Here is a 12488-nt window from a genome sequence, read left to right as displayed (position 1 = left end):
AATGGTCGTTGCTTGCAGAGACGATGAAGAAAAATAATATCAAGTTCTCATCAGCCAAAAACACAGATGACGGAGTCCGCATACAGCCTGAAGGAACAACGGACTACCGCTAGCTCACCAGACTTATGGATGATCATAAATTCCCTTATCATACCTACCAACTAAAAAGTGAAAAGAACCTTAAGGTAGTGATCAGAGGTTTGGTAGAAAACATAACATCAGAGAAGATAGCTACTGACCTCAGGTCACAAGGCTTGGAGCCGATCAAGATTTCTCGAGTGTATCGGGCAGATAAGCGCCCCATGCCTCTGGTCTTAGTAGAGATCAGTAAAGATCAGAGAGAAATTTATGATCTTAGAATAGTCTGCAACTTGGTCATCAAGACCGAGCCACTGAGAAGAAAGGTGTCGGCTGGTCAATGCCATCGCTTCCAAAAATTTGGGCATGCACAAATGTTATGCAGAGCAGACTACAAGTGTGTGAAGTGCGGTGGCAACCATCCCTCGCACACTTGCGTCAAGCCAAAGACCACACCTGCTAAATGTGCGAACTGCAGTGGCCCACATCCTGCTTACAAGGGCTGTTCTCTCCACTCATCCAACCTTCAAAAACCTAGACAGGAGTTAATCCAGCCCACTCAGAAAAATATTGTGAGATCTGTGCCTGAAATCAAAGCACGAAAAGTTACACCAGATAAATCTTATGCTTCTGTGGTTTCCTCACGTAACACCGAGGTACTCCCTGCAGCTAGCAGTCAAAATTCCTCAGATGTTCTCGCTGCCTCACTAGAGGAGATGCTAATGGCCTTCAGCAAAACAAATCCAAGCCAGGCCGATACCAACAAATTCCTTAGGAATACTCAAGTCATCTTCTCCATGATTAATGACTAATCCAGCTTGAACATCAAATTCTATACAGATAATATTCTGGAATGCAAACGGTCTCAACAAGAAAATTTTGGAATTACAGAAACTTACAGATCACTTACAAATTGATATTCTCCTCATTAATGAGACTCACCTACGTTCCTGCGATAATCCCAAACTCAGAAACTACTCATTACTTAGAAATGACAGACGCAATTCTAGAGGCGGAGGCACTGCCATCTTTATCAGAAGAAACATCTGCTATAATGAGATTAAGAAGACTAATACATCTAACCTCGAGGAGACAGGCATATAAATTCATACCAACAATGCAGGCAGCTTAAAGATTTATTCTGTATACAACCCCCCTGGCAACCCTTTACTCCCCTCTGATCTCTCTCAGCTACTAGATACAAATGAAGCAATAATTGTAGCAGGAGATCTCAATTCCAAGCATCCTTTATGGAACAGCAAGAGTTTTAACAACAACGGAATGATCCTCTACAATTTTACCTTGAAGAGAAATATTGTTATTGCAGGCCCGATCGAGCCAACACATTACGGAGTGATCGGCAGACCTAATTTTGGATATTGCTATATTTAACAATATATGTTATCAATTTCAACTTCAAGTGGTTGACGAGCTCGGCTCAGATCACAATCCAGTACTCGTAAGTTTAGGGGGGGAGCCTGAGCTCATTCCCAACCAATCCCACACTAACTTTGCAAAATTCAAAGCTAAAATGAACACTATCATAGACTCAGTACCTACTGTCTCCACATGTGAAGAAATTGACGTGGCAGTCAGCAATCTTGAATGTAAAATACACTCTGGCTTATCCGCAGTTTGTTCTATTTCCACCCCAGCTCAAGTCAACTCACTTCCTGAAGTAATCCTTGTTCTGATCAGGAACAAAATTAGACTCAGACGCCGCCATCACAACACGCTATCTCCGCAAGACCGTCGAGAACTAAATAGAGCATCCAACCAAGTTCGTTATGCATTAAAAGATCACAAAAACCAGCAATGGGAAAGAAAACTCTGTTCTCTCAAAGCTGAAGATAATTCTCTGTGGAAGTTGACTAAAGCTCTCCGTACAGATCGCTCTAACATCCAGCCCATTCACGGAGAAAGAGGTCTTGTTTACAGAGATAATGAAAAAGCGGAAGCTTTCGTTGATGCCCTCCAGCTTCAATTATATTTTTAATATGAATTATTAAAAACCAATTGTAGGTTGAACTTGAGAGGCTAACAGCCACCCCTATTGCCAACAGACCAGAATTACAGACTTCGCACTTTCACAGACACAAAAAAGGGCTCAGATTTATTACCGGAAACTCATGAAGAATACGCCCGCTTCCGCGAAGGTCAGCAGGAAAAACGACAAAAGTAAACAACTTCTATCGAAAACCCCTATGGAAGCAGAAGCTAATCTTCCTCCAGTTATCCTGCAAGTTAATGAACAATGGACAGCAGTGATCCCAGTCCTCAAATGCTAGTAACACGAGAAGAGGGGAGTCCAAATATTGCCAAGAGGACTACCCATTCATGGTGAACGAGATGCATAGGCTGAAGCTTCTGCCAACAACATGGAGAAATAGTAGTCGAACTGCACGTGCGAATTTAGATTTCATCAAGAACGCACGCACCAGGATACGTTGTACTCTAAAATTCACTGGCTATGTAAACTCAGTCTAACCAACATCTTTTCCGTTGAGATAAATGAAGTCATTACCAAATTTGAGAATAAGAAAGATAGGACTTCTAATTAAATCATCAAATACCTGCCGCGCAAAGCCGCATTACACATTGTTGCTATTATTAATGAAATGTTAAGGTGTCACTACACTCCAGCAAGATGGAAAGTAGCTGATTTAATTTGAATCACCAAACCAGATAAATCAGTACAATCCTCCTCTCCCCCAAACACACACACATATATCCAAACTATCGCCCGATCACTCTGCTCTCATGCCTTAGGAAAAATAACCGAGATTGTTACACTAGCAAGACTACAGAAAATCACTAAATATTTAAATCTCATCCCAGATGAGCAATTTTGATTCCAGAAGACCCATTCTACCGAATAACAAATTTTTAGAGTCGAGAAAAATATCAGCTTAGTTGTAAAATGAAAGCAGCACACAGTGATGATCTTATTGGATATTTCCAAAGCATTCGACAAATTATGGCACAGTCAGCTTCTTTTGAAACTCCTGGGAATCCAAACCTTATCAAATCCTACCACAAGGGTCGCAAAGTCCGACTGAAATTTTAGGGAATCAGATTGTCTGAACGCAAAATCATAAATGCCCCTCATGGATCCCTGTTATCATCCCTCTCTTCGCCATCTATGGGGCTAACATCCGATGCCCAGTTGCCACCACCACCACAGCCCTTAGATGCGGATGAAACTGCAGTAATGGTACCCTTCCTCCGACCTAGATGAGCAACTGTAAACTACAAAACACAATCTCAGAACTAGAACGATGTTTTAAAAAATTGAAAATTGATGTCAACGCCGACAAGAACACAGTACTTTCACCAGAAGACGAGTGTCCTCGAGAAGGAAAAGTGGTCATGTTTGGTATCTCCCCTTTCCATGTCTAACAAGAGTCAATTATTTAGGAGCGCAACTAGATAAAGCGTTTCGCTTCACGACTCATGTCGACGATAATAAGGCAGCTATGCCCATTACTTAATCATCGTAGCTGGTTAATCACAGAACGTAACTACTCCTATACATGCTGATCACGTAAGTCCCGATATATTACTCCCTCGCGACTCTAGTTTAACTTGTTGCTCTAGTTTAACTGAAAGCGGATAAACTAGAGCCACCCAGCGGATTCAAACATGAGCAAACTACAAATAATCCAAAACAAATGTTTACAGATAGCGTTCAACGAACTAGATTTCAACTTCACACAGAAGTCGGTATCCCTAAGATTAAAACTTTCTTAGCGTAATGACTGAAATATTCTTTGCAAATAAAGCTATCTAACCATCCACCCTACTCAATTAATCTGCCAAGCAGTAGACTACAGCAAACATAACCCTGAAAAACAGAAATATCTCAAAAATCCTATTGAATAGGTAAAATTTTTAAACCCACTGCCAAATGCCCAAAATGAGTGAGTCAAGTACTCCATAATCAAACATTAATTGAGCGGTTTCTTTGAAGGTACAACAAGTAACCACAGATCTAATCAATCCATTCGGTCGGAACAAACTCTTAATCTCCCTACCTTTACATAGAAAAAAATCCTCTCAACGCTACTTCAAATTACCGAAGAAGTGAAAAATTAACTCCTCTTCATTGATGTATTTCAATCTCTAATGAAGCTAAAAAACGGTACTCTATAATTATACTAAAATCACTACATCTTGATCATTATCTGGACAATATTGCAACAGACTTCCGTCCGTGCTTAATGAAGCTCTGGTAGGAAGGATCGTCTCACTATCCTGCTAATTAGCAATCTTCCAGAGTTCCCCTCAAGTAAACACGTGATCTTTTAAATAAATAATCCCAAAGCGGTTAAACTAATGCTTAAATTAGATCGCTCGACCTCTTGCTCTCAAAGCAAATATGCAAATATTGCTCATTACGTGGCGCTAGAGTTTGCTGATAATCACGTGATACAAACAGCAGCGATTCAGACTTGCCACGTTAATCTAAATAAGTGTGAAATGTGACCACCTGGTGGTGGTTTTATATTTCTATTATGGAGCAAATGTGGAAATTTTATAGGATATATTACATACAGTTTATAAAGAGTTTTTTTTTTGGTATTTCTGCTTTAACAAATATTTTGTTTTGTTACAAAAAACATTTACAAAATTATTACGAAACATTAACCATGTTAATCCCCTTTTTCAGAACTTTATTGCTAATTTGTTCAAAACAACTTTTACGCTCATATTAACCGATACATTTCCACTATATTATTATTACATACTTAGTACCAGAGTACTTAGTACCGCCTAATCATCAATACATTAAATCAGTGGTTCTGAACCTTTTCCCACTTGCGTACCCCCATTTCTATAAACTGTACCCCTTGTTTTTAAAATAGCTGTTTTTAAATACTGACAGTTTTGTTCAGTGCTTATCTCAATGTAAAATAGTTTACTTTACTTGTTTTTCCGCCATTACTGATTCTTTTTCGTGTACCCCTGAACATCCCAGCACGTACCCCCCGGGGTGTTCGCGTACCACCGGTTAGGAGCCGTTGCATTAAACAAAGAAGAATTCTTCATCACCTGGGCATGCAACTAGAGCTTTTTTTGTATAGAGTAGGTCCAGTTGTCTCAATGAAACGAATTATACAGAGGACAAAAACATGCATGCGAAGCGTATAAGGCGTCATCATTGACTTACTTACCCTACTAATCCTTGTATGATCAGCCTATTTTCTATCCGTTTACAGGGTGAAGGCCTCTCTCATTAGATCTACTTCTTCCATGGTAACTCACTCCATCTTGGAGGGTGTATATATACTTGAACGAATGAATGTATGAAGGTGGGGAAGACAACCACAAACATCCATCCCACAGCGGGATTCGAACCCCCAGACTTTTGGCTGGAGAGCGGATACGCTAACCACTCGGCCAATCAGACTAATCCATAAACATTGCAAAAATTGAATCCAGGAAAGTAATGTTTGGAGAATATCTCAAATATTCCCCAAATCCTTAATACACATATCTGGATGGTTACAGAAATAAGAAAATTTTCATACGTACCATAGACACTGTCTCCTTCACTATAATTATAGATGCCTATTCATGATGATCACTGTTGATTCACAAATTTGCGGATATGCAAATTTCCCTTTATCGTTGCTAGTGTTATCATCTAACAACTTTCATCTAACGCAAAAAGGAAATGAGGAATACACATTAGGCATTGAATCTATGCAAAACATTTCAGTCGGAGAGTTTAAGCAGACATTTCATAGTATATGGAAGTCTGTGGAGTCCTTCCTCAGGACCGGAGGTGACACATTATAACCAACAAATTGCCCAGAGACAAAGCTAAAATTTTTTTTTCTTCTCAGAATATACCTCCTTCGCTTTCCTATAACGATATGTGAAAATGTGTATTATACATATTTTTGTTTAAATAAAATTACAATTATCAGAAATATATAATGATTAGTCTCTATGGACGCAAGTATTACATGCATCAATTATTAATAAAACGTTAGCTATTAGCAAGCATATATATCAGATAATGATGATGTCAAGATAAATATATATATATATATATATATATATATATATCCATTATGAAGGTACTATTGTTTATATCTATTAAAAATTGTTCTTTTTTATTATCCTTAAAATCTTTTCAGTCCAGACCAATGTTTTCGAAGATTCCTATAAGTTTGTCGTGAACGATAGTGTCAAACTCTTTTTAAAAATCTACGAAGCAGAGGTAACCTGTTTTCGTACAGAAGTTCGTATTTCCGATATCACTCTGAGGTTTAGTATTGAATCACTTGTGCTTTCTCTATTTCTGAATATATGTTTAATATATTTCTCCTACTGTCCTAGGATATTTACCTCTTTAAGCAGTACATCTCGTTTTCATAACGGAAGCCTGTTTTTCTTCCTCAAGTTGATGTGTTATGTTCCAAATCACAATCAGCACAAGAATACGTTTTAACTTTCCTTATTGAGTTTCAAAACCTGTTTTCAATCATCATAAAATCAATTTAGTTCCTAGTATGATAACCAAAGTTCTTCAGATGCAAAGTAATTCCAGAATTGAATTTTGCTAGCGTTGGACAGTCTAACTTAACTTAACAAGATTTTTTTTTTTTTTTGGCTAGATAGGTGAAGCAAAAATTCTTTCCATATTCCCTGTTATCTGTAAAGAAAATGTATGGGTATTGTAATATGGGACTATAAGCGCTGATCATGGCAGGAGGGTAACAGCAATAGCTGAGCCTCAATTAAAACTTCATTGGCTACAGCATTGCCATCCATTACCCTTCCTGGATGCCCATTTTAGTCGCCTCGTACGACATGCATGGGCTACAGTGAGACTGGTGTGCAAGTAAAGCCCTGTCTAAAAATTAAGACGATCCCCAGGGCCACTCCCTACGAGTGGCAGAAAGATCGTCCAACTCAGCGTTGGTTCCCTCTCACTGACGGCCCCCCCCACCACCACCACTGAGCAGAACCGCTCATATTCCAAGGAAAAGCATCCACGGACAAGGCCCCCTCACGGGCCATGCAGGAGAACACCCTCCCCAGAGACTCAAAATTCTCTTTCAGGGCAAACTCCCAGAAATCTAAGTACCCCCCCCCCCACCAGGAACAAAATTCCAGAAGAAACCTAAGAGAGCGAAACTCTGCGTCCCATTTTAGTCGCCTCTTACGACGTGCATGGGCTATAGTGGGATTATTCTTATCCTAGCCACCACACGGGGTTAACCACACGATTAACATTTCTGACATAAAGGGTGAAGCAAAATGCTTTTCATACTCCCCGCTATCTGATAGGGAAACAGTGAGTGGAAAAATTTATGAGCCAATTGCTCGTAATTGGCTCATAAATTTTGCGACATAAATTTTGACGATAATGCTCTAAGCCTGCTCCTGAGCAGGCTTAGAGCATTGTCGTCATCCCCCGACATAGAGTATAAATTAAGTTCAAATTTTTGAGAATATTTTTCAGTATGTTTATGGCTAGTCCTCTGTCCAGTGACTCTACCAGGACGTCGGCGTTAACCCCACTCATACCGAGAAAACGAGGTCCAAAATCGCTGTTTATGAGCGCGAGTCCTCAAGTCCGCGTAAATGTCCCGTAGACCCAATCAATAGTCTACCCGCAAAGAGAATCCCGCAGCTATAAAAGACTGCCAGCAAAACCAAGCTTTGGAAAAAACTCGCAACGTAGCAGCAATTTTTGTTTTTATAGAACCCTAATAAAATGGGAAAAGGAGTGTCAAGAACTCACTTGGCCACAGGGTGAACACTTACCTCCCTAAAATACCATACGTCCACCACTGGATTTCGTAACGGGTAGGGCCTACACGGCCATCAGACCTCGCGAGTTTTTCATTCAACCAAGAACTTCCTGGAAGACTTTGATCCTTGGTATGCACAGTAACTGTATCAGCAGTTGAGGCACAAGTCTGTGTGGAAGTAGCTGATATTATCTCGTTTCTTTTCGCAATCATTTAATATCCACATAGTGGGTGATTGGCCCTATCAGTAAGTTGAACTGCAAAACTCCATCTGACATCTACCAGTTAGCTCAAGATAGAGAGACTTGGAAGACCATAATTTGTAATATTTAATTTTTAATATAAATCTCTTTTCCCTTTTCACATTTTATCATATTGTGAATAAACTATGTACGTATATGTAGTAATATATTTCGATTGAATTCTGGAATTTCTAGGACTAAAAAATAATTACTGAAACACTTTATAACATCTTATTCTTTCTTTTTAAAGATTTCTGAGGTTTCTAAAATATCTATGAATATTTTAGAAACATCTATGGATATTAAAGTAGATATCTATAGATATAGATAGATACAAATAGATATAAATATAGATATAAACAGATCTATGGATATTTTGTAAATTTCCGTTAATGTCCTTGGAATTGATTGTTACTTTTAAACAAAATTCCATCTGCTCTTGTCCATCAACATTTGTATTTCCATTTTTAGAGTTATTAGTAGAGACTAATAAAGTCCCCGCGGTTAGCCTAGTGGCTTTGCGCTTCGCAACCATAGGCCTGGGGAAGGAGTGTCCTAAGTTCGATTTCCGTCGACGACGTGAGGAGCTAAAGGATCTTCTTCAGCCATAGCCAAGTTAGCCAGTCTTGGGTGTGGATAGCAGGGTTTTTTCCGCCAATCTAACTGGAGTTTTTCAATCCGCAAGCAGGCAAACCGGCCCCCTGAACACACACGAATACTCACAGGCTGACCTAGACGAATTATTATCCTCGTACTTCGGTTACGAAATCCAAGCATGTTTGGAAGGTTGTGGGCCTTAAAGGCCTGTTAAAGCGATAACAGTGATTTTCAACCTCTTTCATAATACGGCACACCTAGTATGCAGGTTTTACTATCACGTAAAACCTGCATACTCCCATCATCATCATCACCGATAACTTTAATGTCGATGTGTTACAAAACCGATCACTGCAGGACTTTATGGACGCAAGTTGAATCTCACTTACGTTCAGACCACGGCGACCACGCTAGGCAACACGTGTATTGATTTGACTTTCGCCAGAAACTTGGATGCATCATGTCTACCGTTTGTATCTCATACTTCTCTTACCATAGACCTATGATAAATAAAATTATAATCGATAATTAAACTTGTTTTCATTTATTTACACTCCCCAACGCATATATAATCCGCTGGCTTGACGTATTCACGTAAAACCTCTCCAGCAGTACTCCGACAGGACCACACCAGATTTTTTTTTTTTGGAATGAAGTATGTACATTATTTTTTGTTTGTGTGACCCCATCTATTTGAAATGCCATAAACATTAGTACTATGGGTAGGATTAGATTTATTTATTGATTATTGTTATTATTATTCACATAAACCAGACCATCATTCTGTTCTGTTGTAAACATTCTCTCCCTCCCTCTTCTCTCTCTCTCTCTCTCTCTCTCTCTCTATTTTCCTGAAATATAGCAGATATGTAATTTCATACAGTTGTAACTTAAGCTTCTCTTGTTTTAATTGCTGCTTTTTTCGCTCTTTTATGTTGCGTTATTGATCAAAATCAAATGCCTCCGTTTTCAGTGTCTTTTTAACCTTTATTTCTCCTTCTGTAGAAGAAAATGCAACAACACTAGTACCGTCTTTTAAAATCTCCGCTTTGTCTGTTACGTAGCAGTATCTCATACGAATCAAAAAGATATTGGAGTTTCTTTCCACATTTCCTATCGGATTCCAATATAATTAACCAGACTCGTGTTCAACTCTAGTAATCAATAGACCGAAAGTTCCTGTGACTTTCTTATGTTTATTTTTTGTTCCTCATTAAAAAGAGACTAGAAATATAAATCTGTCAGTTTTCCTGATCCTCCTTCCGTAGTCCGATACTCACATGTTCAATTATTGAAAATCCTCCATACTTCAGTGAGATCTCTTGTTACACAAAGACTTCTTCTTATTGTGCTATCTTCTATCGAAGGTCAGCGACCATCTTGGCGAACAAACTGCGCTCTTGTGCTAATCTGAGCAGTTGTGCACTGCTCTTTCCTGTCCACGTCTTGATGTTGTCAAACCATGATATTCTTTTTCTTCCTCTAGTTCCTTTGCCATCAATTCTTCCTACCAAAATAGTTTGTAGAAGTTGGTATTTGCTGTTTCTCATGATGTGTCCAAGATATGATGTTTTTCGTTTCTTGATTATTTGTACAAGATGTTTAGCTTTGCCAATGGATTTTAAGACATCTTCATTGGTAATTTTTTCTGTCCATGATATCTTTAGCATTCTTCTGTATAGCTACATCTCAAAGGCTTCGATTTTCTTGATGGTTGTCGCCTTCAATGTCCATGTTTCAACTCCATAGAGCAGAATAGACCACACGTAACATTTCAGCATTCGGCATCTGACTTCCATGTTTAGGTCTTTATTGCAGAATAGTGTTCTCATTTTCATGAACGACTGCCGTGCAACTTCAATCCTTGTCTTTATATCTATTTCTGGATCCCACCGTTCATTAAGCCAGCAACCAAAATATTTATATCTTGACACTTGATCAATATTTTTTCCATTGAGTGTCAGTTTCATTGATGTGGCTGGATGTTTGCTGATGATCATGTATTTTGTCTTGTTGATGTTTATATTTATTCCCATTCTTTGGCTTTCTATGTATACTCTGTCAACGAGTTTTTGGAGATACATAATGTTATCTGCAATTAGCACGGTGTCATCTGAAAGGTTGTTAACAATCTTTCCATTTATTGTGATTCCCTCTGGACATTCTTCCAATGCCTTTTTAAAGATTACCTCTGCATATATGTTGAACAGGAGTGGTGAGAGCACACATCCTTGTCTCACTCCTCTTGTTAATATCACTGGTGGTAATGTTGTCTAATCGAACGGTAGCTGACTGATTCCAATACAGATTTTTATTAGTCTTATGTCTTGTTCGTCTAGCCTTATTTGTTGAAGGATTTCTATTAAGTTGGTGTGTCTGACTTTGTACACATAAAGACAGATTTCTGTTTTTCTATGCATTTTTGTATCAATATTTGGGTACAGAAAAGGGCCTCTCTGGTACCAAAACCATTCCGAAAGCCGAATTGTGTTTCACTTAGAGTTTCTTCACTTTTTCTATAAATGCGATTCTGAATTACTTTCAAAAATATTTTTAATGTTTGTCTCATTAGACTAATAAGTCGGAAGTCACCACAGGAATTCGCTTTGGGTTTCTTTGGGATAGTGATAAATGTAGATTTGAGCCAATCTGATGGAAATTCATCACTTTCATATATTTTATTAAATAGTTTTTCAAGAAGTTTGATGTTATCTGGTTCGATTAATTTTAAAAATTCTGTTTGCACACCATCTGGTCCACTGGCTTTTCCTGTTTTACTTGTTTGTATAGCATTCTCTATTTCGCATTTCATGATTGCTGGTCCTTGAATGTTATCTTTTATATTTATAGGCTTCTGTCTAGTATCATTGAAAAGTTCTGTTACATATTTTATCCAAATCTGTGCTTTATTCTCTTCTTCTAGAACTATTTTTCCATTTTCGTGTCTTAGAGACACTATTTGCTTTTTCCTCAGTTTTCCGGAAATTTCGTTGATTTTCTTATACAGATTGAAATTATCATGTTTCTTCTGAAGCAGTTCAATTTCAGTACATAAATTTTTCATCCAATTTTCCTTGGCTTCTTTTATTTTTTTCTTGATGATGTTATGTGTTTCTGTATACCTGGCTAGGTCTTTGTTTTTATACATTCTTCTTGTATCAATAAGAGAAAGAATCTCATCTGTCATCCATTCCTGTTGTTTTATATTATTCATATAACCTACTTCTTCAATACTTGTTGTTACGATGGCATTCTTTAAGCTATTCCAAAGAGATTCCACACTTTTATTTTCTTCTATGTAAATCTGTTGTAATCGCAGGTGAAGCTGTGTCTTGGCACTTTTATTTATGTTCGGGTCTTTCAGTTTTTCTACATCAATTTTCTTTTTCTGCTTTTGTGATTTTTTAGCTGATTTTAATCTAAGACGTACTTCTGCAACTATGGGATTGTGGTCTGATGAGATATCTGCTCCAGGATAAGTCTTTGCACTCTTTATACTACTGTGGAATCTTTTATTTATCAGTATATAATAAATTTGATTTCTGACAATATTATGTTGGTTATCTTGAGGCGATTTCCAAGTGTACAGTCTTCTTGGTGGAAGTTTAAACCAGGTATTTGCTATTGTTAGATCTTCTTCCTGACAGAATTGGACTAGGCGATCTCCTCTGTCATTTCTGGCGCCTAAGCCATGTTCGCCAACAATTTCTCCATCACTCCCTCTTCCCACTTTTGACATCTTCTTCACTTTTGTCAGCTGTGGGTGCATAAGCTTGGATGATATTTATGTTAACGGGGTTTC

Source organism: Typopeltis vanoorti, chromosome 9 (assembly GCF_054136105.1).
Source record: "Typopeltis vanoorti isolate ZY-2024b chromosome 9, IOZ_Tvanoo_1.0, whole genome shotgun sequence".
Classification (NCBI taxonomy): Eukaryota; Metazoa; Arthropoda; class Arachnida; order Uropygi; family Thelyphonidae; genus Typopeltis; species Typopeltis vanoorti.
The sequence above is the reverse complement of the archived record's forward strand: the minus strand, read 5'-3'. Positions refer to the sequence as shown.